Below are 26,456 nucleotides of genomic sequence, written 5' to 3'. Positions count from 1 at the left end.
TTCAGCTACCGTTTCGATTTGCTTAATTCAAATCAATTCAATATGTTGGTTGAGTTCACAAATGCCAGCTCTTATGAAAAAATAGAAATCAAAAGCACATATTACGACTCGTTCGATACATACATATTTATCACAGCTCGCAATTTATGTTAATATCAAGATTGAGGACATGGTCCAGAACTCTAAAGTCTCCGAACCCATAAGATACTAAATACAATCGATCTCAGCTAACTATAAAATCTCCGATTTTAAATAAATATTCTTTGATATTCCCAGGATAGCTTTTTCTATTCTCATTTTTTCGATAGTTACTCCGATTCTCATTATATCGATAATTATCGACTTTGGTTATAGCTCGATGAGAAAAAAAGCCGGATACAACAGATTTTGGACCAAATCTGGAACTCTTAGGTCCTCTTCTGTTACTTCGCTCCCAAATAAATACTCTCAGACACTTTCTCGATAGTTACCCCAATTGTTACAATATCGATAAATATCGATTTCAAGGCAGGTCGTTTTGGGCATGACTCGATAAGGAAAAGTGCTATATACTTTAGATTTGATTGATATCTAGGAGTTTACACATATGCTTATGTCTATTCCTCAAAAGTTATTTGCCAGCCGCCATAATGCACCCAGTTCATAAATGGATCTTTTGGCACTCTCACAGAGATGAATGAAAGCAAGAGCTCAACTAAGTGTAACGGGCTCTAAGGGCTAAGCGATATGGCAACGCTTTAGCTTGCCGTAGACGAAAATCGTGACGCGGCTCATTCAAATGAGGCGGCTTTAAAGCATATTTGCATTAGCTCTCCAACAAAAACAGATAGCGTCGTTGCCACACACACAAAAAAAAATAACAAACAAAAAAGAAGCAGAAAAAAAACAAAAGAGAAATGTGGCAACCAAGTGGAGCAAAGCAAATGTCGCTGAATGGATGCGGCGGCTGTCAAATGCCGGCACAATTTTTGGCCCAATGCGAGGCAAACAGCGAACCGGGAACCGAGAACCGAGAACCGAGAACAGAGAGAATCTCAGCTGTGGCAAATGTGGCACTCAGCGAAAGCTGAAGAGGGGGCCAAGCGGCACAACGAATGCGTGGATGCACAACACAATTGCAATGGGAACACTGGGAGGAGCTGGGAGAAGCTGGGCTCTGTGTTCCGGGGCCTGGCAATCTATCTCGAGTGTTGCCATGAATTTGTCCAGTCGACTGATGGCCTGCCAGGCAAGGAAAGAGAGAGAGAGAGAGTGAGAGAGGGGGTTGGGGAGGGAGAGGGGATGTGTGATGTATTGCATTGTGTGATTTTGACAGAATTAGCAGCTGCTGCCGAAAATTGCACAACAAATCCACGCCTCGAAATAAATACACAAACTTGTCTTCAAATTCAACTTCATGAACTTCAGCCACAGCCACAGCCACAGCATATATTTTCTTCATTTTTTTTTTCTTTCTATTTTGTGGTTTTTCCTGTGTTGGGGGGGGCAAGCTGTAAAGTTGCAAGTTGCGTGGTCTCTGCGGGTCTCCAAGGATATATTAATTTGGTTTTTATGTACATCGCGCGCTTTTAGGCCATATTTTTTATGTTTATTAGCCATTAGGCTGACCAAAGAAGTGCACAAACCGAAGCTAAAACAACTTTGGCAATTAAAACTTGCGTCCAAGATTAAAGACGAGCGGCAAGAATACGGCGAAACGCACATCGGCAACATCATCAGGCACAGGCTTAACTCAAATGTAAATGGAATTGCCGTTTTGATGCCTAACTCTTGTCACGAAGCATTATATCAATTAATTAACTCTCCAATTCAATCTATCCAGCAATACATGACAGTCCAATCAATCAACCGATCAATCAGTCACCTTCTTAATAAGCTATCAATGCTTCTCTTCTTTACAAACAACCCATTGTATCATTCATTAATTATCTGTCAATCATTTACACTTTCAGTTTATACTTATAGCACGATTACATAAACTTATTAGTCCATCAATCATACAGCAACATAATTAACCCTTGATACCATAAAAAGCTATCAATCAATCGATCTACAACTCCACTATAGCTGCATCAATACATCAATCCATGCATCCATCATTTCAATCTGTCAGCTTATCATCACATTTATTCATCAATCATTCCTCTTTCCGTAATGTCATCTATCCATCTACAGCTCTACTATATGTACATCAATACATCAATCTATCTTCCGTTCTCTCCCACTGACCAAATTTTGATCTGTGTCGAGCTACAAGAAGCACAACAAAGCTTACATATTGTCACGGCTTATTAGATTACCACACAAGAGTCTGGCTCCTCGTCTGCCGTCCCTCCCACCCCCTCCCCCTTCCCAACAGGCACACCCGCCCTTCAACGAGTAAGTCGCACATTTGACTGAGCCGCATTTCGAGTAGCCACAACTTGTTGTTGCGCACAGGCACAACAATAAAATAACTTTTAATTATGCACAACTAAGGGCTGCATTCTACAAATGCAAGTGTTTGTAGTCGTATGTGTGTGTGTGCGTGTGTGTGGCTGTGTGTGTGTGTGTGTGTGTGTGTGCCTCTGCGCATTCACCAAATGTAATTAGAGTTTTGTGTAGTGAAGTTGTCAGCTTTTGGATAACCCAAAACGAGCGTTTTAACAAGTTTAATTGGTGCAAAGTTGCTCGCAAGTTGCCCAAAAATGTGGCACACACCAAAACAACTTTTCCACAACTCTACACATGCTCTCCCCCTCTCTTCCCTCTCACTCTCTCAGTCTCACCCTCTCGTTCTCACATTTCCTCTTGCTTTGAGTGCGTGCCTATTTATATATGGATTTTGTGCAACAACTTGTGTGCTTAAGTGGCCCCCATATGGCAATATCAGCTACTTCCAATGACGACTACCAACACTGGCCACACACTCAAACACATACACACACACACACACTCACACACACACACACAGACACACACACTCACACACAAGCTCACAACGCACACTAGCACAAATCTTTAAGTTCATTCACAAAATGTTATGTTACATTCAAACATTTTAGGTATTTCGTATCTAATTCTCAACACTGGCACTTGAATTTGTTGGCGTTAAAAATGCTTTCTGCGTTTTCATTACTTTTCTCTAAAATTGTTTATTATTTTTATAAAATTATGTAAGTCTGGAATTCAAGCTTAGATATGTTGCCGCAGCGTTGCCATATTATCAATTTCAGAGCTTTACAACACTCAAACAGCAAATTAAACGACTTAAAACGCAAATGCAACACTGGCACACCAAATGCAATAATACGTAGCCAATTTATGTGCTTAAGCCAAGTTTAAGTGCTGTCCTAAGCTGTTTGACAATTTAATTGCTAAGAAGCGTTGCCACCTGATTGGCTTTATGCAGTTTATGTAAAATTTGCAAACACTTAAATACCAAATGCATTGATAACTAGCCTCTATGGCATGTTTAGGTCAAATTGGAGCAGCTAATTAGTTGCTCCTTCAATCTGTTATGCATGGAAAGGTTCGAATCGCGTTGCCACCTGTAACAAATTTCACTTTCAAGGCAACACTAATTGAATTGCGCTCAATGTGTCGATCAAATTGCTAGTTGACAACTTTTTAAGCACAAATGTGTCATGCGAGCAACACATTTTCGACACATTACGAATTGAAGAGCTGCAGCTGGGCAGCAAATGTCTTGACAGCTGCCATCAGCTGACCTCTAGAATGGCCAGGTTAGCCTAACAAGCAGGTCAGAGGCTAGTGGGCGTGATTTGAGGAGTGGGTTCTGGGAGGTTCGCAAATAATCAGCGCTTGGCATTTCAATTTGTTAAACGGCGGCAAATTGTTTTCGTGGACGTTTTTTTTTTTTTTTGTCATTTTCTGGGGCATGCGGGCAAATTGCCAGCCACCAGCTGCTGGTCCATCAAGAGCTGTTATTGTTGTTGTTGTTGTTGGACGGGTGTGGAAAGGGGAAAAGCGAGGAGGGGGTGGGAGCGGTGCAGGTAATGCACACGTCTGGAGCGCATTTACTTAGGGCCAAGTTTTGTCTGCCTGCTATCAACTGTCGCCACTTTTGGCAGCTGGCAAAAGTTGCCGCCACTTTCTGGCTTTCATTTTTCGACTCGCAAACTAAACGCTTGGCGAGTGGGTTAAGTTAAGGCCAGGGCGGGGGCGGGGGCGGTGCGGTACAGAGGAGCTGCTGCATTTCATTAGACAACAGGCAGCAGGCAGCAGGCAGCAGAAGCAGTCGGCAGTCGGCGGCTGCCACTTTTTGCATAAGTTAGTAAATATTAAAATTCTTTGCTTAGCAAAACAACAGCAGGAAGGAAAAAAAAAACGAAGCAAAAAGCTGTACGCACAGATATCCTGTAGATGCCTACATAAAAGTTGGTCAAAATAAAGCACGAAATGCAGCCTTAATTGGGTTTAAAAAAAAAACCTTTTAGGAAAGTTGTCCAGCTCTAGCTCAAGCAACTCCTCAGTTACGCCAGTTAAGTACAGGGTATTTTCAGAGAAAAAAAAAAAGGTAAAGCAAGAAAAGAAAAGTGCAAAACTGAGAATCAGATGACAAAAGTTGTCTGCATTTTCTTGGTTGTGGCAAAAGTTTTGTCGCTTTGCTTTGGCTTTCACTTGGGCTTTTCCCTTTGCACCCCCCTGCCCCTCACCTGCCTGACTGCCTGCTTGCCAGTTGCATGCACTGTCAGCGGCAGCTGCCCAGGCCCCCCTCAGACCTACCCCTGCCCCGTCTTAAGGCTAATGTAACGCAACTTTAAGACAACATCTAGTTGTCCAATAATAATTAAGGCCACTTAATCAGCTAACTAAACGCCAGCTTTAGGCGACATATCGGTCCCTGCTCGGGCGCCTAACTAGACAAATCGATCCCTGCTCGGGCGCCCCTGCTTGACGACCTGCTTGTGTTTGCTATTTAAATGGGGATTCACTTAATTGAGTTGTCGCTGAGTGAAAAAGTAGACAGCTCCACTAAACAAGTTCCCTTAAGCATACCAAAGTGACACGAGTTGACAGCTCTCAACATTGGCCCAGCTTATCAATGCTGGTAATTAAATCGAGTACAAATAGCTCGAGTATATTTTAATTCGATTCAATTTGATTGAAACACGACATTTGCCTAGATGATAGCTTGTCTAAGCTCAGCAGTTGAGGGATTAGTTAAGCCTCGATCCATTGTGATGCTGGTTGTTGAACTCAGTCAGAGACTTAAGGAACGAGAGAGAGGGAGCAACTAAGTCCACAGCAAGGCACGGAGAAAACATAAGGTCCTGCTCGAGGAGATCAGATGGATCGCGTGGTAGAGTTTCAAGGTAATGGAAGATAGTTGGAGCTGGAAAAGAGCTGCAAAGGAGATGAAATATTGCTTCTTCCGAAGAGGCAGACTAGGAGACTGGCAGGGCACCTTTTGGACCCTAGCAAAAAACGAAGAGTTAATCTTGTTGCCTGGTGAAACAGAGATTCTTCCCTCTAGTAGTTGGGCACTGGAATATCCAACTAAGTGCCTCTCTGTCAATATTACAGGCATACTTTCTATATGGCCCGAAATACAAAAGCTGGGCACCCCACAGCAGCGCCCCATGGCAGCACCCCATTGCAGCGCCCCAGATCAGCGCCCAGCTCAAGTAATAGCCGAACTAACAAGCCTCAAGCTGCATACGATATGCTTGGTTATAAGGGCCAAAAGTGTGTCCAGCTGGTGCTAAGGAATTCAAGCATGGAACACTGCAGCTCGACGTTTACTTATGAGCATGTGGGTCAGCCAGGCGAGCGCAGCACAAAAACCTGCCTTTCTATGTTAGGAGGTCCGTCATCTAAAGAGATCTGCACTTGCGGTGGAAGATTTATCCAGCTGAGCTTTTCATCAGATGAATGTAAATTCCTTTAACATACAACACGCTCAGCTTTAGTTATATTCATTTCTAACTGAACATAATCTAAAGTAAAAGAGTTTTCATTTCAACATAGACATCAAATTGTAAAAATGTTCCCCAACAGAATACAAAGAATGCTTTTTCCTTTGCAATCAGTTTCAATTAAAAGTGCTTCAAATAGAACTTTTTCTGTTTTTTTCTTTTTTTTTATATTTTTCCCACTGTAGTTAAGTTTTTACATCTATTCCATTTGAAACTTTTGCTACAATTATTTATGCTCGAGTTTCAAATTTGTGTAAACAATAAAAAAAAAAAAAAAAAAACAACATTCCATCAACTTGTTGCAACATGTTGTATTCCGTTTTGCCACGGCCTCCTAGCCTTTAAGCGATTCTTGGGCTTTGTTAAAGGTGGTTAACCTGTTCGCATCGTTCCAATTGTTGTCCGCTCTTTATGAGTGTTAAAACTGTCAAACAAAAGCTGCCCCTTCCTGGCCCCATGTTTCCCTCCAATGCCCTGTTCCCCGTTCCCCCTTTCATTCGTATAGCTGCTCCATCCTGGTCACGGTTCCACAGCCGGAGCCGGAGTCCAGCGACAGCCAAGGGCTGCCCCGTGTCCAGTGCAGACGGTTAAAACAATTGACAGCTTCAGCTTGAGCGTCAACATTGAAGGGCTCAACCTGCACCCTCCCCCACCCCCCGTTCTCACTCCTTGCTGTTGCTCCCCTTTGACCTTTAGCATCTCCGTTCTATGCCCGTCTACGTCCACAATCTGTACCCATTCTTCCCTGCTGACGGCACACCTCACGCGTCACTCGTGTGTGTGTGTGTGTGTGTGTGTGTGTGTGCGAGTTTGAAGTGGCCATGAACCCCAACCCGAATGCCTCTCCCTCCGCCTCTTTTACCTTGCCCCACCCCTCCGCCACAGAGCAGGCGCTCACCCTCTGGCGCGTTGCAAACAAAAGTTTGACAGAGTGTCTGATGTTCGAAAGGCCAAGAGCATTCGCCCCAGCAGCCGTCATGGCCATGACTACTGTCCGGCCAGACCCTCCACTTACCCTCCCCCTCTCCGTCACCCTGATCCCCAATGCGTGACCGTCTGCTCGAAGCTACCGCATTGATTTACTGGCAGCGGGCGGGCGGGGGGGGTAAGTGTCGCATGGGGCATATGTGGGCTGCGTTTGGGTGCAGGCCACTTAATGCTGCGCACACACGCACACACACACACACACACACGTACATACACACACACACACACAGGAGCGTCTCTTTCATTGTTCATTGTTGGAAGTTCGTTTTCGGTTTCGGTTTTTGTTTTCTTCACTCACATTTTTACGCTCTCTCTTTCCCTCTGCTCTTTCTCCCCTTCTCCCTCCCTCCCTGCCTCACTCACTCTTTTCGCTTTGTTTTGCGCTCTTGATACCCTGTATAGTCTCACGAGCAGAGACATCGCCTTGTTTCTATGCCAGAATCTCAGGATCTTTAAGCGCGAGTGTTGGAATATTTCGGATGTGTTTACTTAAATGTTCCTTCATTATGAATTTACTTTCAAATGGAGCATATTGCAGAGATCTGGGCAGTTATTGATAAATGAAAAACACAAAAAAAAATTACTTTCTTTCTTATTAGTTTCAAGTTTTCTAGTGTCCTGAGACGCTCCATTAGTCCATGGCCAGTATTTTATTATACCCCATAATCTAAGCTAGAACACATTAAACTAAGTCTATTTGAGGTCTAGAGGCTCTCTTAGGACTTATGTTCTATGTTCTACTATATGAGTTGAGAACTTGTCACTTAGCTGTAAGATAACATAGTCTACTTAAGCGAAGAATCTCTCGCATATATATTTATTCTTTTTCAAATTAGAAATAGTTAAATATTCATTTAATCTCATTATGCTAGGGTATTTGCGCGTCTATCAGTGCCTGTTCTCGCACTCGAACTTGTTTCATAACTGTCTGCGCTCACATTTTATGGAGTTTATTAATTTGAGTGCTTTTCACCCGCTGCTGACATATTTGCCGGGCAACAAAAACAACTTGTTTTATTGACTGCGGCCCCGGCTCCGGCTTGGGGGGTTCTTTTTTTCTGTTGGTTTTTGTGTAACGCATGTGTCGCACAACTGTCAATGAAAGTAAACGGATTGGCTTTCAAATGCTGCTGTCCACTCAAGCCCACCCCCCCCCCCCCCTTCCCACTACCCGCCACACTCATGCTGCCTTCCCCCTTGGTGCTGGCCCTGCGGTGCCATGTGACGCATATCTCGTGTTTGGCAATTGATTTTCAACTTTGGGGGCACGTATTTTACAAATATTTTATAAATATTGACACTGAGATTACGCCAACAACTTTCCATTAACCCACACTCCCCCCCACCGACCACTTGACAGTCTACCCCTTGCCCCTTGTCATTGTTCTGTGGAGCAAATAAATCACGTATACGCCGCATTGTACCGTCGATTATTTTGTCGCTGCGTCTGCTTTTGAAGCTGTGTTTTTGTTGTTCTTCTGCCACGCAATTAGACAAGAAAATTAAACAGCCCACAAGTAGACAGCCAGAGGCGTGGCCGGGTAGAGGGGGGGGGGGGGGGGATGAAAAGGGGCGGTTGGCTAAGTTGTGCGACATTTCGCAATTTGTTTGAGGCTCTGTTGCGCTCGCATAAACTTTGCATTCGCCTTCAACTTTTTGATTTGTGTCATTGTCTAAAGACAGCAGCAGCAGCAGCTGTTGTTCTTGTTGTTGTTGTTGCAGTTGTTGCAGTTGCCGTACGTGCCACAAGTTGAGTTTTTGCTCGCGAACAGCCGCCAATTTTGCGGCAATTTTCGGGCGCCAACTTTTTAATTGTCTTGCGGTTAGACAGCGGGAGGGTTAACACACACACACACACACACACAAAAAAAATAACTAAGAAAGTAGGGTTAGCTCAGGCATGCCGAAGACTTGATACCCTGCCCTGGAAAGAAGAGTGAGAAGAGCGAAGCTCTGCGAAGGAAAATATCTTGTAGAACAGAATGTTTTGCTAGACAAACTACTCCATTTCGATTTCTTTCCTAAGTGAGATCCTGATAAGACTTGGCTTAGATATAGCCAGCATAGTTAAGCTAATTGATTTGCTATTCTGATCAAGATATTTTGATAAAGAAACAAGGTTTTCCATACAAGAACCTACTTTTCAATCGATTATACCCATCGCAACCATATGATATAGTGCTGCGATCCGTCCTCTTTTGATTCAATACGAAAGCTTCAAAGCTGAGAGACTAGTTCGCATGGAAACAGGCGGACGAACAGACAGGGTAACTTGGCTATAACGACTCGATCAAGATTATTAAATTTTCTAAAATCTTACATTTTATATAAAGTATAGAACGGATGCTATATATATTTTATGGAACCGAAGATGCCTTCTTCTATGCGTTACACATTCCGTGACAATATCAGAATACTTTCAACAAGGGTATACAAAAGGGAGATGGGACTTTTGTCTATCTTGGCATCTTGTTCACAAAATAATTTCGAAAATAATTTCGTTCTCTTTGTTAGCCAAGCTTTTATTTATTTATTTATTGATCTTAAATAGCTTCAAGCCACAACAATTATGCAGGAAACTCTCGAAAATCAACTTACAAAGCAGTTACATGTGTTCGCATAAATCGAACTTGTTCTTTTGCAACAAATTAGCCTTTGGTTAGGCTAAGTGCTGCCTTAGTTGAAGCTATTTAAAACCAAAATGTATGCTTGAATAAAAAAGAGCTTAAGCATAAAAGCGTGCTACACAAATGGAACTAGTTCTTTTACAGTAACAATCGCAGTTTAAGGTTCACGAGCTGCTTGTTTTGTTATTATTTAGTTGATTATAGTTCGTTAACCTGATTTCTGTCAGAGCTTTTTTATTTCCCAGGCTAAAGATTGAATACGCGGCGAACCAGTTCACGTTATAAATAGCCCACTTTTGATATGAACTTCCCTAGCCTAAAATTGGAGACATTACGAACAAGTTCACGTAAGCTTTAACCCAATTTTAATATGAACTTTAGGCAAGCTCAAGTTTCTTATCTATCTGTATCTATACGATATTTATATATTCAGTTTAAATAAATTTGAGCCAGCATATTGTTAACGAACTAGAATGGTTCATAAACTAGATCCAGCTGTGCAATCAACTAGTTCAACTGCATTTGTGAACCAGTAGCTAGTTCTTGTGAGAGAGGGAAAACTTATCAATCAGGAACTAGTTCTGGTAAGAAATATACAATGCTGAACCAAAGGGAACCTGTTCAAAGAGGAAATTAGTTGTGAATCTGGAACCAGTTTTTATACAAACAAGTTCCGATCAAAAGCGTTAAATATCATTAACTAGTTCCGATCTAAAATAATTTTTTTGTGAATCAGTTATTAGTTCTAGGAGGAAATTTACAAGGTTGAACCAGAAAGGGAAATATAGCTGTAAATCTGTAACTAGTTCTAAAAGGAAATTTTTTTATATACGAACCAAATAGAACCAGTTGTAAGAGGAAATATAATTCTGAGCGAGTAACTATTTCTAAAATCCTGTAAGAAATCGGGATAAGATAACTTCGCAGATCAGCTGAGATATATTTGTCGCTCTTCTCGCGAGCTATTCAACTGCTCCAGAGTATCTTTGCAGCTCCCAGGAGACTTTCGATACTTTAATCCCATCAAACGCTTTCGCCGCCTCTTCTCCTCTCACTCTATCACTCTCACTCTCTCTCTCTCTCTCTCTCTCTCTCAGCTGCTGCTTCTCACAAATTGTTATGCACTCATCGCCCGCTGGTAAGAAGTGAAAAGTCAAGAGCCAAGCAAAATGCCGTCGCCACGAGTTGGCCCGCAGCTAGGAGCCCGAAACAGGACGGCAAAGCCGCAATAAAATGTGAAAACATTAAAGCACCAACTAACAACAGCAAAGGCTAGGGCATTAGATGGGCTGAAAGGGCAGGTGGAGCAGAAGTAGAGGCAGAGGAAGAGGCAGAGGCAGCGACGGGGGGCTTGGGGCGTATTTCACAAAAGGACACCAGACACACCTAAGACATAAGCCGCTATCATTCACCCTTAATCCGTTTAAGGACACTTGATGTGCACGGCAGCAACAGCAACAGCAGCCGCCGCAGAAGCAACAGCAGCAGCTAACCACAAACAGGCACACCTAAACACACACACACACACACACACCCAAACACGTAGAGAGTGTGCGTGTGTCTACACAGCAAACAATTTCATAGCAAGTTTCTATCTTATAACAAACCGACAAATATAACATCGATTCAAACAGGTTTGAGTCAGCGTCAAGGCTCAATTTCAAATTTAAATATATAAAAAAGGGGCTGTCCAGACAGATTGATCCAGGCACAGTCCGAAGCAAGGGAAATAAGTTTGTATAGTATTTTGCTCTTGCTGGATTTGACCTGGCAACCTCTAGCTTGCTGGTTCGACGCTCGGACACTGATCAGTTTGTCTGCAGAAAGTGAAAAAAAACGCAAATGAAATGCCAAGAGTCTGTAAGAACTCGCTGTCCAAGCGTTGAACCAGCATTCGAACAGTCGCCGGTTCAACTCAAGTTAATTTTATGCATTTAACACAAGAAGGAAATCACATTTCTCTATTGTTTTGTGGAGCACAAATGCTGCCAGCTTTATGCCACAACAAAACGTTTTTTTACAATTGAAAGCAATTTTTTTTACTGTGTAGTCGCCGCAGCTGCCCCACTCGAGGCACAACTAAAAGTCAGTCAAGTTGACCAGAAAGTGCAGGAGTTTATAAAATAAAATGATGACGACGATGACGACGATGACGAAGACGAAGACGGGGCAGCTCTGCCATGGAGTGTAGCTCTGTACACAGCGGGGCCAAGGGGCGGACGCGGGGGCTTGGTAAAATGGCAACATAAAGAAAATAGCAGATAGAAACAACAACAGCAACTGAATAAAAGCGGAAAAGCGCCAGCCGCCCGCATAGAAAGTGAAATAAAAAAGAAATAAAAGAAATCGAGCAAAGAGTGCGCAACGTGAGAATACCCTGTAAAATAGAAGTTCGTATCTTCCAGAGTGAAAACTAATTCTTGCCCTGAATAGCTCCTTCTTGTATGTAATTTTAGCTTTCCGATACTGGTTATGATTAGAAATAACAAAATTCCAAGGTCACAAAACAGGTTGAAGATCAAACGAATGAAAATTGAACTTTCACTCCTATTCCACCCATAAGCGTGAATTTACTTTCATTTATTTGTCCAATAACTATGCAATCTCTTGATTTTGATCGCAAGTTTTGTAAAAATAATGATCTCATGTCGGTAATCTACATTCAATTGTCCATTATCCAAATCTGTAATACCAAAAATGCGAAAGCTCTTAGACCAAGAAGTTCTATTCTATACACCTGTTGCATAAATTTGTGCACTATGCTAACCTTTTTTGTGGCCAGCACAGGGTATGGGAAATACCTCAGCACACACACACACACACACACACACACACACATAGAGAAAGGAGCTGTCTGGTCAGGTGTGTGTGTGTGTGTGTGCGCACGGAAATCTGAAACCTGAAATCATCCACTTAAAAGCCAAGGGTCGATAAGTTACTGATGCCTGACAGTTTATGGGGCGCCTTCCAAAGTTTTTACTTTTGCTGCTTTATTGACAAGAGCCCAACTCTAACCCTAAACTAACCTGCCCGGCGAACCACCCGTCCATCCATTTGTGCTTTATTTATGTGGATTATTGTCGCTCTTTCGGTTTGAAGGCCTTTTGTAGGTGTCGTCCCATCAAAATGCTTAGAAGCGCCATAACGCGACGCCTTAAAGACTTGCATCGGTCAACTGCTGCTCTCCCTCTTCCCCTCTCTCTTCCCGCATCTCTGTCTGCTACCCCGCCCGGAACTGTTAAGAGACTAGACTAGACACTATGGGCAACATTTATTGTGGCATAAATTTGCACTTTGTTGTGGTTTGGCGACACAGACACAGCAAGTGAAGCTCAGTTGAGGTTAGTTTGAGCATCGGAATGAGGTTAGGTTGAGGCTGTCGAGGCAAAATGAAGAGAACGGACGTTTCAGGATGACGTAGTTGGTTCTTAGGTTTTGTTATTTAGCTGGCAAATTGTTTTATGCTTCTCAACTTGTCTGGCAATTTGCGGCGTTTAGCTGAGAAAAGTTGATGAGACATAGCCGCGACGAGACGAAACGACGGTTGGGAGGGGGGATGGGAATCAGGTTGGGGATTAATAAAAGTTGGAATAGAGAATGGAAAAAATGGGAGAATGACAGGCTGACAGAGAGATGACCAGAATGTGATTAATAGAAAAAGAGAGAGAGCAAGAGTCAGATAGACAAAAGAGAGAGAGAGAGAGAGAGAGAGAGAGAGAGAGAGAGAGAGAGAGAGAGAGAGAGAGAGAGAACGAGAAAGAGAGAGAGAGAGAGAGAGAAAGAGAAAGAGAGAGATAGAGGGGCAGAAGAATCGGCAAAGATAAAAGAATGTAATTCGAAAAGAGAGAGCGAGTCAGAAAATAGAAGAGCGAGAGAGAGAGAGAAGAGAAAAAGTGAGAGAAAGTGGGTTAAGGAAGAGAAACAGCTTGATAGTGAAAGAAATTGAGAAAAAATAATAAATAGATGCGGATGAAAGAGCAAAAGAAGGAAAAAATAAAGGAGAGAGCAGAGGAAAAAAATGAGTGGAAGATTTAAAGGAAGGCACGAGAGAGGGACAGAAACAGAAAGACTTAAAAGAACGGATGAAATAAGTGAGAGAAATAGAGGGAGAGAAAGAGAGAGAGAGTTTTGAAAGAAAGAAAAATAAAGTCGTAAGAGCGTTAAACCAGCAGAGAGAGGGAAGAAGAGAGAGTGCGAAGAGTAAAGTTAAAAAAAAGAGAGAGACAGTTAATAGAGAGGGAAAATGAGAAAGGGCGATAAGCTGAAGCTTTTTCGTATGCAAACAGTTTTATATGTAAGAATTACAATGTTGAAACGTCTTCAATGTCTTCAGAGAATGCCCCATTTAATCGATAACAGAAAAATCGATAGGCACATCAGCAAAGCGATAGACGCGAATCAAGAACTTTCCACTTCATATGCGCTAAATGTTGTATCTGTTAATATTGTAGATCTAAAGCAAGACATAAATTTGGAACTAAGCTCAAAAGTCTGCCTAGGCTCGACAACGAGGTTCCTCTTTAAGGTATTTCCTTTTTTATATTCTCGTAATATAAGAACCAGACACATATATTACGATCATTAAGCATCGTTGCCTCTATATAAGCTCAATTCCAAGGGTTTTTATGGTATTGCTTAACTCTTGTTATTTGGGTTGTTCGACTTCGTAAACCCCAAACTCCAGGGGACAGCGCCTAATTAACGGTAAACATATAATTTCGCCACAAAACAACAAGTTTTCTTTTAATGCGCCGACCCAACGAGTTATAGGACGAGTATCGGGTGGCAAAAGCAAGCAAGAGTGCGCTTGTCGGTTCTGCCCGACTACCAGATGCCCTGTACCCAGTGAAAAACTGCCCTTGCAGGCATTCTAGCTATCTGCTTGGCATGCAGAAATCACATGCGGATGTTCTTCTGCTTTTCTCCGTTCCGCGGTATCCATGAGAAATGTGTTCTAAAAGAACTTGGATGTTTGTGGCTCGATCTTTATGAAAATTTCAGAGCTTAAATATGGTTTACAAAAGTGCGTGTATACCAAGGCTCAAGGCTCTAGCTTTAAAATAAGTGTTTGTTTTTTTTTTCAATTCCAGGGCGAACATGGTAAGATATTCACAAACTAAAGAATATTATTAGTATATACTCTAAGCGCACCTACATACCAAAGTTGGGGTATCTAAATCTTATAGTACTCGAGTTATTCTCAAAAGAGCAAATCTCCAATTCGTTTTTTATCGATTTAAGTTTTAAGATAAGACAAATCAACATTTGCATTAGCTCATCGTCTCGATATAGACTTTCTGTTTCGTTTCTCAGATTCCAGATTCGCCACGATTCTCCCTTTGCCTGTTACATGCATCTGTACAAAAACGCGATACTCTGCCTGGCCATTTTGTATGGGTTTAGGGTATAAAAAGGGCCAACAAATCGACAGACAAAACTTTTGTCATTTGCACATTGTTAGGAACGGTCATTTGATGGCACCCACCTCCGGAGCCTCCCCCCACCCCACGTGTCCGGCTTTGCTGCGATTTTTAGCCCTCTCTCGCCCGGACAGACGGGAGTCCACCCAACTATGTATTACTCATTAGCAGAGCTCATTATTGTCAATAGTTGGATAATTTAGTCTTTGTTTTGTTTCGGTTCTGTTTATTGTTTTGGCTGCTTCTGTTTTTTTTTTTTTTTTTGTTTTTCGGGTTTCTTTTCGCTTTTACTTCACCTGCCTTTGTGCTTGCCCAATTCGAAGGGTTTCGGCTCCATTATTTGCTTGTTTTATTTTCAAAGTCATTACAAAAGTTTGCCGCATCGATAAATGGATAACCAAAACAGCAGCAAAAACAATAACAAGGGGCAGAAAGGTGCTCGGCACACCCTTCGGCAACTTTGTCATCATTGCCCAGTCCCAAACGCACATTCAACTACGGTTTGACCAAATCCAAATACCCTTGCAGCGATATTTGGGAAATCTTCAACTTCCACCAATGCTTTAAATCTGGCTCACCGCTCGAAGCCCGATGTTTCACACGCACAAGCTCACGTTTTCGAATCTCTACTGAAATTCGATTTTTTAATTCAGTCAATCAGTCAGTCATCTGTCATTTGTCCCATCAATCAGTCTCTCAATGAATTATTATATCGGTCAGTTAGACTTTCAATTAGTCAGTTATTTCAGTCCATATTTCAGTCAGTATTTCAGTCCATCAGTCAGTCATCGATCAATCAGTTTTTCTTTAAATCAGTCGGTCTATCAATCAGTCAAGTAATTAAAATTTCCATCAATCAAAGAGTCAAATAGAGAGACAATCAGTCTCTCACGCACTCAAATAGTAAATCAATCAGTCATTCAGTCAGTCTATCAGGCAGTCAGCCAGTCAATCAATGTCCATCAGTCAGTCAATCACACTGACAGGCGATCTATGAGCCAGTTAGTCTGTCAATCAGTCTCTCAGTACATCACTCAGTCCATCAGTCTTTCAGTCAGTCAGTCCTTCAATCAGCTTATCAGCCAGAACAAACAGCATTGTATAAAGATATTAATGACAGACTAAATAGATATATAGATAGATAAATGTTAGCTAGACATTTAGATGGACAGGCCGATATATATATAATACAAATGTGACATAATTCTTGGGAATATTGCAGTGCCCAAACGGTAAGGTATACAAAACTTCAGACAGCAATAGCAACGACAACAAAATGCTTTGCTCTGGGGCAGTTGGGCCCCACAGAAATTTCCAATTGACTGCGATGCTCCGCAAACTAATTGGCAACAAATGAGCACGAAGCAAAACTAAACGGAAACGGTGGCAGCCCCAGACCCAAAGGATGCGCGAGATAAAGAGTGTAGCAGTGTAGCGAGAGAAAGGGAAAAAGAGAGGGAGAGAAAGGGAGAGAGAGAGAGGGAGAGAAGGGAGAGTGAGAGTAGGTTAAAGAGAGAGAATGGAAAGACTAAATGCATTCATTGTGTGCATTGCCAAGCCGAACAAGACAACAAGGCTTGCGGGAAGGCTGGGGTAGGCGGATGGCAGTTAACGACCTAAAGAGCACAAGGAGCTAAGGACCTTAAGCACCCAAGGGTTACCTGTTGTCCGCGGGCGGTTGGCGGAGTGAAGGGCTGGCGGGTTTACCAGTGGCCAACAACTTGCAAATCAATTAGGCAACGCAGTGTGCGTTTTTTTTTTTCCCCCAGCTATACCCTGTAAGTATTTAACGTGAGTATCAAACGGGTATACTACACTAAACAGCATAAGAAGCCGAAATGTCGGTCTGAAGATAGGCTTTCAAAGCGGAGACTAGGCTACAATTTGAAATATGCAAAACAGGTCTATTGCACACTATCGATAACTGTCCTCATATCGATAAATATCGAGAACAAGCTACTATTCCCAAGCATATCATTGCTATTAAAAGAGCTAAAAACTTTTAAGTTTGAAGAGAGGATCTATTTTTTCTTTCAATATCGATATATATCGATTTTAAGACAAGGTTTTCTTATAGCATACCTCAAAATCTACCTCAAATCTATATATTGATTACCAGCGAGCATATTACGTATTTTGCAAGAGCTTAATCTATAACATTTCGAATGAAAGCTAGCGCCTGACTGTGCAGAACAAGTTTTTTTTTAACTTATCGATAAATATCGATGTTCAGCCTAGGTTTTTTAGAGGATATCGCAGAGATAATAAGAGCTAGAGACACCAGCTTTGGGATATAATTTCTGAAATAACAAACACATTGCTGAGCATATCCTTTTAAGTATAAGCTAGATTCTTTACATGTGCTTTCTCTGCCGCATCAACAAGTATACGGACTAGAGTGTAAAAGAAAAGGCACAGTTGCTGGTTATTTTTATAAATGTCAAGACGAGTCTTCCTACAGGGTATCTGCCAATCGGGCATTGTAAGCCAAGACAGCGAATTGGCTTGAAAACAAAAAAGTTGTTAATTGAAAACGAGCAAGTGTTTGTTTACTGCTGTTGTTGTTGTTGCCGCTGGGAGTTGTTGCAACACTCGTTTTCCACTTGGCTGCAGCTTTAAGTTGCCAACAACGGCAGCACAACTGACCTGCCCCACTTGCCGCATGCCGCATGCCGCATGCCGCATGCAGCTGCTCGGCTACCCCATTTTGTTGCTCCTCATGGCTGCTAGTTAATCTCTGACACGCTGCCAACGACAAACCAACTGAATTAACACATTAAAATTACTTTTTATTACAAGCCAAAGCACACACTGCAACAACAACAACAACAACAACAACGACAACAATTCACACGCGGCACAAGCAAAGGGCTCGTCGCTTTGCAGAGGCCAAGTTGAGTAATAAAATGGCAGGCAAGCAGTCAAGACGCACAAAAAATATGAAGACTAGCCAAAGAAAAGGGCAAGGTACAGTGGTAATTGCCTAAAAGCGATAGCATATGGCGCACAAAAAGTTTAGAAATTGGCTTTCGCACACCTTATAGAGCATAAGCGACGGTTTGGAAAGCTTTTAAAGCTCTTTAAATGTGAAAGCTTACTTAGAGCTGGCATATGCTTAAAAAAGCTTTTTACATACTTATTCGAGTAAATTAATTAGAGTTCTAGAAGCTTTAAAGCTCTTTACATCGCTAAATGGACAGTGAACTTGCTTTCACGTGCTTATAAAGCTTTATAAACATAAAAGAAAGATTTTGTAAGCAATCAGTTAAGCAACGTGTATAAGGGCAATGGAAAATGGGCTTGCTTCTAAGAAGCTTTAAAGCTCATTGCATAGCTAAATGGAACTGAAACCTCATTAAAGCTTTCCGAATGACTATATTCTTCAGCGTGTATCTCTTCTAAAACGTCAGTGAATAATTTCTTTGATGTATTCTTAAAGCTCTCCACGAATATCATCGAGCTTTTAGCTAGCTTTACCGTACACAATTCAGACAATCGTTGCGATCTGAAGCTTTAATCAATCTTCCATACTTATTACACAGTTTTGATAACAACAAGTGAGAGCTAGAAAACTTGTTGACTTAAAGTTGGATTAAATCTTAAATAGTTTATTGAGTTTAAAGGGAAAATTGCAATAATTTCCATTTGCTTCAGCTTTTAAGCTATAAAAGCTTTTACCAATTACACATTATGAGCATCCATTTTTTGTTTAATTTAAGCACATGTCTAAAAATTGAGCTTGGTTCACTGAAAGCACTTTTTACTGTAGATGATGAAAGCCTTACAGGCCAACTGGCAAGCTGGCAATTCGTTCGGCCCCTCGCACGCCCAGCCTGGACAATGGAGGGAAAAAAACCTGCAGAAGCCAACGATTTTGGCTTTCACATGCGTGTCCTCGGCCCAAGTGTGGGTGTGTGTGTGAAGTTGAGGTGTTGCGTGTCTGTGAAATGTTTTGCGCCATGTGCGTGACTGAATGCCTGACTAAACTCCCACAGCATACACACATGAATATATATATATATATATATATCTGCGGGGTTGCCCGCCCGCTCGTCGGGGCTTCGGCTCGTGCTTCACACTCCACACGTAGCATGTGCCTAATCTGCCTAAAGACTCGCATCGAAATTAGAATCCAAATTCGAATCTCGAACTCAATCACAATCGCAATCTGAAAATCACAGCGCAAAGTGAACACGCTTTGATTTCACATTTTTCGTATCATTCTTTTCGACTCAGTCAAGTTGGACAGAATAGGATATCGCTCTGTATAAAGTTGTTTGTCCTGATTAACTGATTGAATGACTGACATTATTATATTATTATTATATTATATGCCTCGAACAGTCTATAAAGACTTACTACTGCGCTGCAAATCGAAAAAAAAAAATGTATTTCTTACTAATGCCCTACTATGCGATTCTCATAAATGCAAGTAAGTCTTAGGAAGAGCCTGTGGGCCTCACTTTAAATGGGGAAGAAGTAGACGACAATTTAAGCAGAGAAGGGGGCGACTTTAAAATTGGAGCAGGCAAATGAGGAGACGGCAGCTGGAACAACAGAGGAAATGGGAGGGTAATCAAGGGAGGAGGCGGCTTCAACAATGATGAAAAAACTGATACGTATTATAAGCACAGCTAATTATTATTGAGTTTAAACTAAAAGCAACAACTTTTACAATCATGTGCATATTGGATTGCGAGCAGTTAAATACATACATTGAAATGTTTGTGTATATTGAGCTGAACTGCAAATATACCAGAAACGTGTTTATAACTATTGCTCTTCTACGCGATTCTCATTAAGACAAACTCTGCTTTTCTCTGTTTGCAGTTATGTGTTTATATAAGAGTTTGTCTCCCGCCTTCTGATGGATGACGATAAAATAAATAAATTTACAGGTGATATAATAAATATAGATTTTTTTACGAAGTTTCATAAGAAGAAATTCGATACGGAACAATACCCAGAGAGCTGCTCAAAGGCAATCGCACACAGACATACCTGCAGATCGATATAGTTGAATATTATTGAAGCTGAATTTCAATGCCAGCGAATTTGTTTCGCCTGCGTCCCGCAAATGAATAGAAAATGAGGAGGTTGAGGATGTTGTTGCTGCGACTGGAGGGCAGCAAACAGCAGCCGCAAAATGCAATTGAAGCTGGGCAAAAGGTAACGAGGAGAAGCTGCAAAATTGGGGTACGGCATCGTGCTGATGACGATGCGAATCAAACCGAGTCGACGGCGGAGGCGAAAGCGGAGCCTGAAGATGACTTCGATTGCAGACAGGTGGCATAAACAGAACTCAACTCTGGTGCGAAAAGGTCAACAGCATCGATTCAATATTCAAAATGTAATTTAGCGTAATGTACACACTGCAGCAGTAGCAGCAGCAGCAGTAAGAGTGCAGTGCGACGAGTGTGCTTGACGGGCAAATACCCTGTAGCCTATAACCAAACGCATTGCCTCTTGTTTAATGCTGTTGCGTTAAGTATAATTGATCTGTGATCTAAAATCGTTATTAATCGAAATTGTTATCGAAACGCAAAATTTATTTGTTGGTTGGTTATCGATATTTATCGATTTTGGAAAAATGCGGGATACTTGTCGAAATTGTTAGCGAAAAATAAAATTCATTTGCGCTGGCAAGAGTGTGCCACACATTCAAAATAGTATACATATGACTGTTTGAACGTATCAAAATTCATCGACATTTTCGATATTTATCGATATTAGAAGAAGAGGGGCGCGACAGGTACGAAATGCATTTTAGCACAGTATTCAGCATACATTCAATAGTTAAAGTCGCCAAGCTTAACGTAACTTTCGATGGGTATAACGGGGATAGCTCATCACATGAGGCGCCTCAATTGCAACTATAAAGTCGCCCCCTGATCCACCCTGACTCTCCTGACCTCAGCGACACAGCGATTGCCACAGCTTGAGGGTAACTTTCGAGTTGTTGCTCCTTCGTTTCCTTCCTTGCCTTGGCCACAATAAATTTCAGTTGCGCTGCGTGAAAATGCAGATAATGTTGACACCTGAAGGCCGCACGAATTTGTTGTTGCAACGGATAAAGGATATTGAGCTTTAAACTAAAACGGAAACCGAAATGATGAATGCCGCAAAGAGCTCGGCACGACTACAAGATGCTCAGTAAAATGGCCCGAATACTTTTAATTTGTCTTTCCAATTGTTATCGAATGCCCATATAACTAATTATGTGGCCGGAACCGTTTCTGGCTTCACACAGATCGAACGCAAAAGCGTTCAAAAGCAGTTGAATATATGAAATTATTTGAAAACTTACTTTGTAAAAGATTTTTCCCATGATACATATTTATATAGAATAAAGTCAGCCAATGTTAATATCATATTAGATCCAGTTTGAGCTACAATCGATATATCTGAAAGAAAAATTATATTTATTAGCATGATTATTCGATCTGATTGCTTGTAGAAATCTTTCTCATAAAAAAACGGAGAATAGTTGTGCATTATTTGAAGCCCGATCAAGAAATTTTAGCAGCTGTTTTTCTGTTTAGCTCTTTGTGTAGTTCCTGGAACTGGAACCAGAACCAGTTATTGTTGCACTTCTTGGCTGCTCCTCATCCCCTCCCCTTCCCCCCCTTTCCCCCCCCTCCTTCTCACACCTTCCAAACATTAATGAATTGCTTTGTGAGAAAGGAAGGCAATATTGGAAGCCCAGTAAATAAATAACAATTTCAACGAGCGCTAGCAAATGTGGCATAAAGCGGCTTTAACCCTTGTTTTGCGTAGAAAATATTCATAGAAAGTCAAAGGAACTAGTTCACAAGACTTATCCGATAAGCTGTGAAGTGCAACTAGTTTAAGCTAAAAGATAAAAATGCATGAGAGAGTGAATGAACTGGTTTAAAATCGAGGGCTGATAAGCTGTGAAGGATAACTACTTTTAGGTTCAAGCTGCAAATCTATGAAACAGTAAATAAACTAGTTCATTGGAACTAGAAATGAAAAGAAAATGAACTAGTTGACTGGTTCATTGCACTTAGCTGCTTGATTGTAAGATTGAACTACTTCATGTTCCAAGCGCTTGAAAAAGCGAATAAACTAGTTATTTAAACTCAGCAGTTCTTTAGTTGGCGGTTGAAGCTGCAAATGCATAAAACAGCGAATGAACTAATTCATTTTATTTAGCTGATTAGCTGTGAGCAAAAATGAAATGAACTAGTTCATTACACTCAGCTGCTAAGATGAGTGATTGAACTAATTCAAGCTTGAAGTCGCATTGCCATTGTTTAGCTGTGGTATGGCAAGAAAACAACTAGCTCAAGTTCTTAGCTGTAAATTATAGTTGATACCTCTTGAATTGCTTTCACACAAATCCGAGAATTAGTTCAATTTGACAGCGTTGCCATCTGAGACGAGAGTGCCACATCTGATGGTAATTGAGCAGAAAATGTTTACTGAGCTGAGTGGCATCTTATTAACTCGCTGTCTTAATTGAGAACTTTTGGTTAACAAGTGTGTCTCGAGCCCAATAAAGCTTGCCACTTGGGCAAAGAAAACACTGCCGCAGAGCGTTGCCAGATTGTTTGAGACTTTTGACGTTTGCTAATGAATCGAACTGAGCTTGAAGTGCTGGAAAGTTGAAAGAAACGAACTGAAACTAGTTCATCAACGCATTGAGAGCCTTGAGCTATTGTGAATGTATTCAGCTGGCCAATTCAATCAAGGGTTAACGCCACACGCAGTGTCTTCTATGCGTGTGTGTGTGTGTGTGTGTGTGAGTGAGTGTTTGTGTGTTGTGAAACGTCAAAAAAACTAAAGGCAGACCGCAGGCAACGCGGCTGCGTTTTCTTTCCGTTTGCTTTCCTTTTTGGGAAGTGGAAATCAATAAATAAAGAAGCAAGGAAAAAAATAGTGGAAAATACCGTGGACGGAGGGTGGGGCAACTTAGGGGGACGGGGGTGGGGCGTGTGGTCTTTAAACGAGAAAAGCGTCAGTTACGCGCAGCGTGCAAAAACCTTTTAGTTATATTAATTTTCGAAATCCGCTGGAAAACACTTGCAATCGCCGAGCGCAGCCACCCGCCATGCCCACCACGCCCACGACGCCCACAACCCTTGGCTGCAACTAGGCCACGCCCACAGCCTGAGTTGGCTTTAATGCGCGCATTGAGGCGTTCGCCCCAAAAGTCGTAAAACAAATTGTTATGAGCCGCACTTCAATTGCCCAACATTTGCCAGCGGGCCAGGTGGAGGCAGGGCGGTGCGAAAAGAGGAGGGGGCCCCCCCGGGTCGGGCTAAGTTTAGCTGCGCATAAGACCTTGGCCCTGGCGCTGGCCAAAAATTGATCCTGTCGCATAATTCGCGTCGGCAAATTGCGAACAGCGATTTATCTTGTTGCCAATTAGCCGCTGCGACGCGCGGCCAATAACAATTCCCGTGTGTTGCCGTTTTTAATTAGAAAATGCAGCCAGACAAATGGGCGGGGGCGTTGGGAGGGGGGACGAGGCAGACACTTCAAGCAGCAGCAGCAGCCACCCCCCCTTCTTCACCACCCTTCAACCACCATCATGCAGCTGAAGCATTCGCGTCTGTTTGGCAAGGTGTAAAAACTAATTACATTAAAACTGCCACGAATTCAATTCAATTGCATTGACTGCAGCGTGTGTGTGTGCCAGTGTGTGTGTGTGTGTGTGTGTGTGTGTGTGTGTGTGTGTGTGTGTGTGTGTGTGTGTTGAGCGCGAGATGTGAGCTGGCAACAACAATCGCCAGGCGCCAATTGCACAGCGCAGAAACCATTTTTTGTAGCATACTTTTTAGGGCAAGGCCTTAATCAATGCCAGATAGCAAAAACAATAAATAAAACACGACTAGCAGATACCCTGTAACCAGCTGCGAGCTGATATCACATTCATACATATACATATATCAAATTTTGCCTGCTGCGAACTCAATTGGTAAGGCAAAAATTCCCGCTGTAATAACATTTTCACTTAATTTCCGATATTAAACGAAATTTACAGGTCATAATGCTGACAGTTAGTATTTTTTAAATACCAAAAATCAAGGCAACATAAAGGCATCTTCGATAACTTAGACAAGATAGTTTACAATAAATTTGCCCGAGCAACAGCTGTTGACAATCGATATTTATCGATAATTGGCAAAGTACTTGACAAAGCAACAGTTGCTGACGATCGATATTTATCGATAGTTGTTAATCTTACCCAAGGAACGGCTATTGACAATCAATATCTATCGATAGTTAGCAAGTTAAGCACCTGCAACAGGGCTGCCTACATTCCAAATTTAAAGTCCAAACTACTCAACTACGATAAATGCTTAAGAAAAGTTGAAGCAATTAGTCTAATCGATTTTGGGTTTGTTATCGATAGTTCGACACGAGCTAGAGCTGAGTATGCCAAGCAAAGTTGGCGCTTCTAGCTCTAAGACTTGACTTGGTTTCACTCTAAGTCTGAACAGAAAATCGTTCAAAGCTGCAATCAATCTAAATCTGTAATCGATTCAGAATCAGAAGTTGGTTAGCTATTCTGCTTCTAGGTTTTATATAAGTTTTGTGAATATATTGCCATACGCTAAGCTTAAGCTAACTTCGACTATGTCATGTTAGTAATATAATATAATTAAAACCCATTTTAAATTTTATAGTTGAGCGTGGAATACCCCTAATGCTACAGAGCAGAGCATTTAAAAGTCCATTTGACGTATAGAATTTTATACGGATTTATTATTGTTGAGCTGTTGTGTTTGTTGTTGTTGTTATCGCTGGGGGGCTGACTTGGCTTTCAATTGTAATGTCAAGTGATTGGTTTCGGTTTTTGCGGACAGAGTCGGGACTGGGTAATATCAGGTGTGTGTTTGTGTGAGTTGTGTGTTGTTGGTTTGATTGAATTGCGCGGCATTTAATAATGCAACGAGACGCCATTCAAATTAAGCTGAGACATTTGAATTGAATTAGCAGCTCTTTACGCTGATTGCGTTTTTATTTTTCTGTTTTCTGTTTTACCTTTTGCCCGGTTCGCACGAGAGGCGGGTGAAGAGGCCAAGGTGCAGCGAGTAATGAAATAAACGGCGTGTAACGAATTATGTGCTTTGAGCAGGCGGCAGACGTAACTGAAAGAGCCTAATAATAGTAACATAAAGCAATGCGAGTGACGACTAGCGAGCAAGAAGGATCGAAGGTCGAGTTTGCGGAATAGAAAAACAATAATTTTTTTAGGCGAGTTAAGCGTGAGATGAAACAACAAGCGAGAAACTAATCATGAGTAACAAGCAGAAAGTAGCGAGTAACGAGTAGGTCAAGACTAAAATTATAGTCGTATAACAGATATGGTGCTTAACTCTTAAACTTGTGTTCACTGAGAGATGGAAATAGGATTTGGCATAACAAGTAGAAAGTAACGAGTAGTACTCAGCGAGTACTAGTAAAGACTAGGCATTTTCACGCAGCGTTTAACTAGACAATTACTGACTAGAGAATTACGAGTAAAGAGAGTCGGAGCCCAATTAACGTGTAAAAAGTAACGAGTAGCGAGCAGTGAGTGAGAAGTTGAAAGTAGCGAGTGTCGCATAGGGTGTACAAATATCAAGAGTAAAAATGTAAATGTGAACAAACTCTTGATTGGGCTTAATTTATATGAGACAGGCAAACAGATTAACTGTGTGTTAATAATAATAAACGAGTAGCGAGTGACGAGTGGGAGAAGTAAATGAAATAAGTAATTGACATTAGGCAGCTGATGAAACTCGCTGCCCGCCCTTAAATTATGCGCGCATGGCCCTGTCGGGGGCGGGGGCTGGGCTTGAGCTTGAGCCCGGGGCGCTAACAAAGACAACGGCATATCTAAGACAATGAAAATGTGAAAATATGTATATAATTTAGTTTTTTTTTTGTTTTTGTTTGGTTTTTGTTCGTTTTTGATTTTTGCTCGGCATCATTTGTATGCAAATGAAGTGAAAATCTAATTACGGAAAAATATGCGCGAAATCTAATGACAAAACAAACAATAAGCGACTCGCTGTCTGTGTATGTGTGTGTGTGTGGGTGTGATTGAAAATGTTTGTGTTATGTGAGTGATTACATTATATATACACACACACACACACACACACACACACACACACACACACACACACACAAGCGCGCACACAGAAGACGACAATTTGTAATGCGCCAATAAGAATTTATATCAAAGCTTTTCTCGCAAGGCGCAAGGCCCGACTTGAACGAGCGCGACAAAACGAGAAGGACATTACATTACAGCGTAGGGAGACTGGGCAGTGGGGGGCGTTGTTTCGCGCAGCCTACACACAACGCCCACTGATAAGCAGCGGCGGCAACGAAAGACAACAACAACAACAACAACAACAGCAGCTGGCAGCTGGCAGCGACGCCAGCGATAGCTAACGGCACAAGCGACGCCGGCAGCGGCAGCACGTGGCGTCAAGCGTTGTAATTCGCTGAAAAATTGCCGACACACGACGCGTCGACGT

General features: G+C 41.8%; 1 long non-coding RNA gene across 3 annotated transcripts in view; it reads right to left on the bottom strand.

Moving 5' to 3' along the window:
• The window catches only part of LOC138911008 (uncharacterized), a 220,360-nt gene that overhangs the window by 117,664 nt on the left and 76,240 nt on the right, over positions 1–26,456 (bottom strand). For all 3 annotated transcript variants that reach the window (XR_011416291.1, XR_011416289.1, XR_011416290.1), the window contains exon 4: positions 21,263–21,359. This is a non-coding gene — a long non-coding RNA (uncharacterized lncRNA). The remainder of the gene's footprint in view (positions 1–21,262; positions 21,360–26,456) is intronic.

This window comes from Drosophila virilis, chromosome X (assembly GCF_030788295.1).
Source record: "Drosophila virilis strain 15010-1051.87 chromosome X, Dvir_AGI_RSII-ME, whole genome shotgun sequence".
In the NCBI taxonomy this organism is placed as follows: domain Eukaryota; kingdom Metazoa; phylum Arthropoda; class Insecta; order Diptera; family Drosophilidae; genus Drosophila; species Drosophila virilis.
The sequence above is the reverse complement of the archived record's forward strand: the minus strand, read 5'-3'. Positions and strand labels throughout refer to the sequence as shown.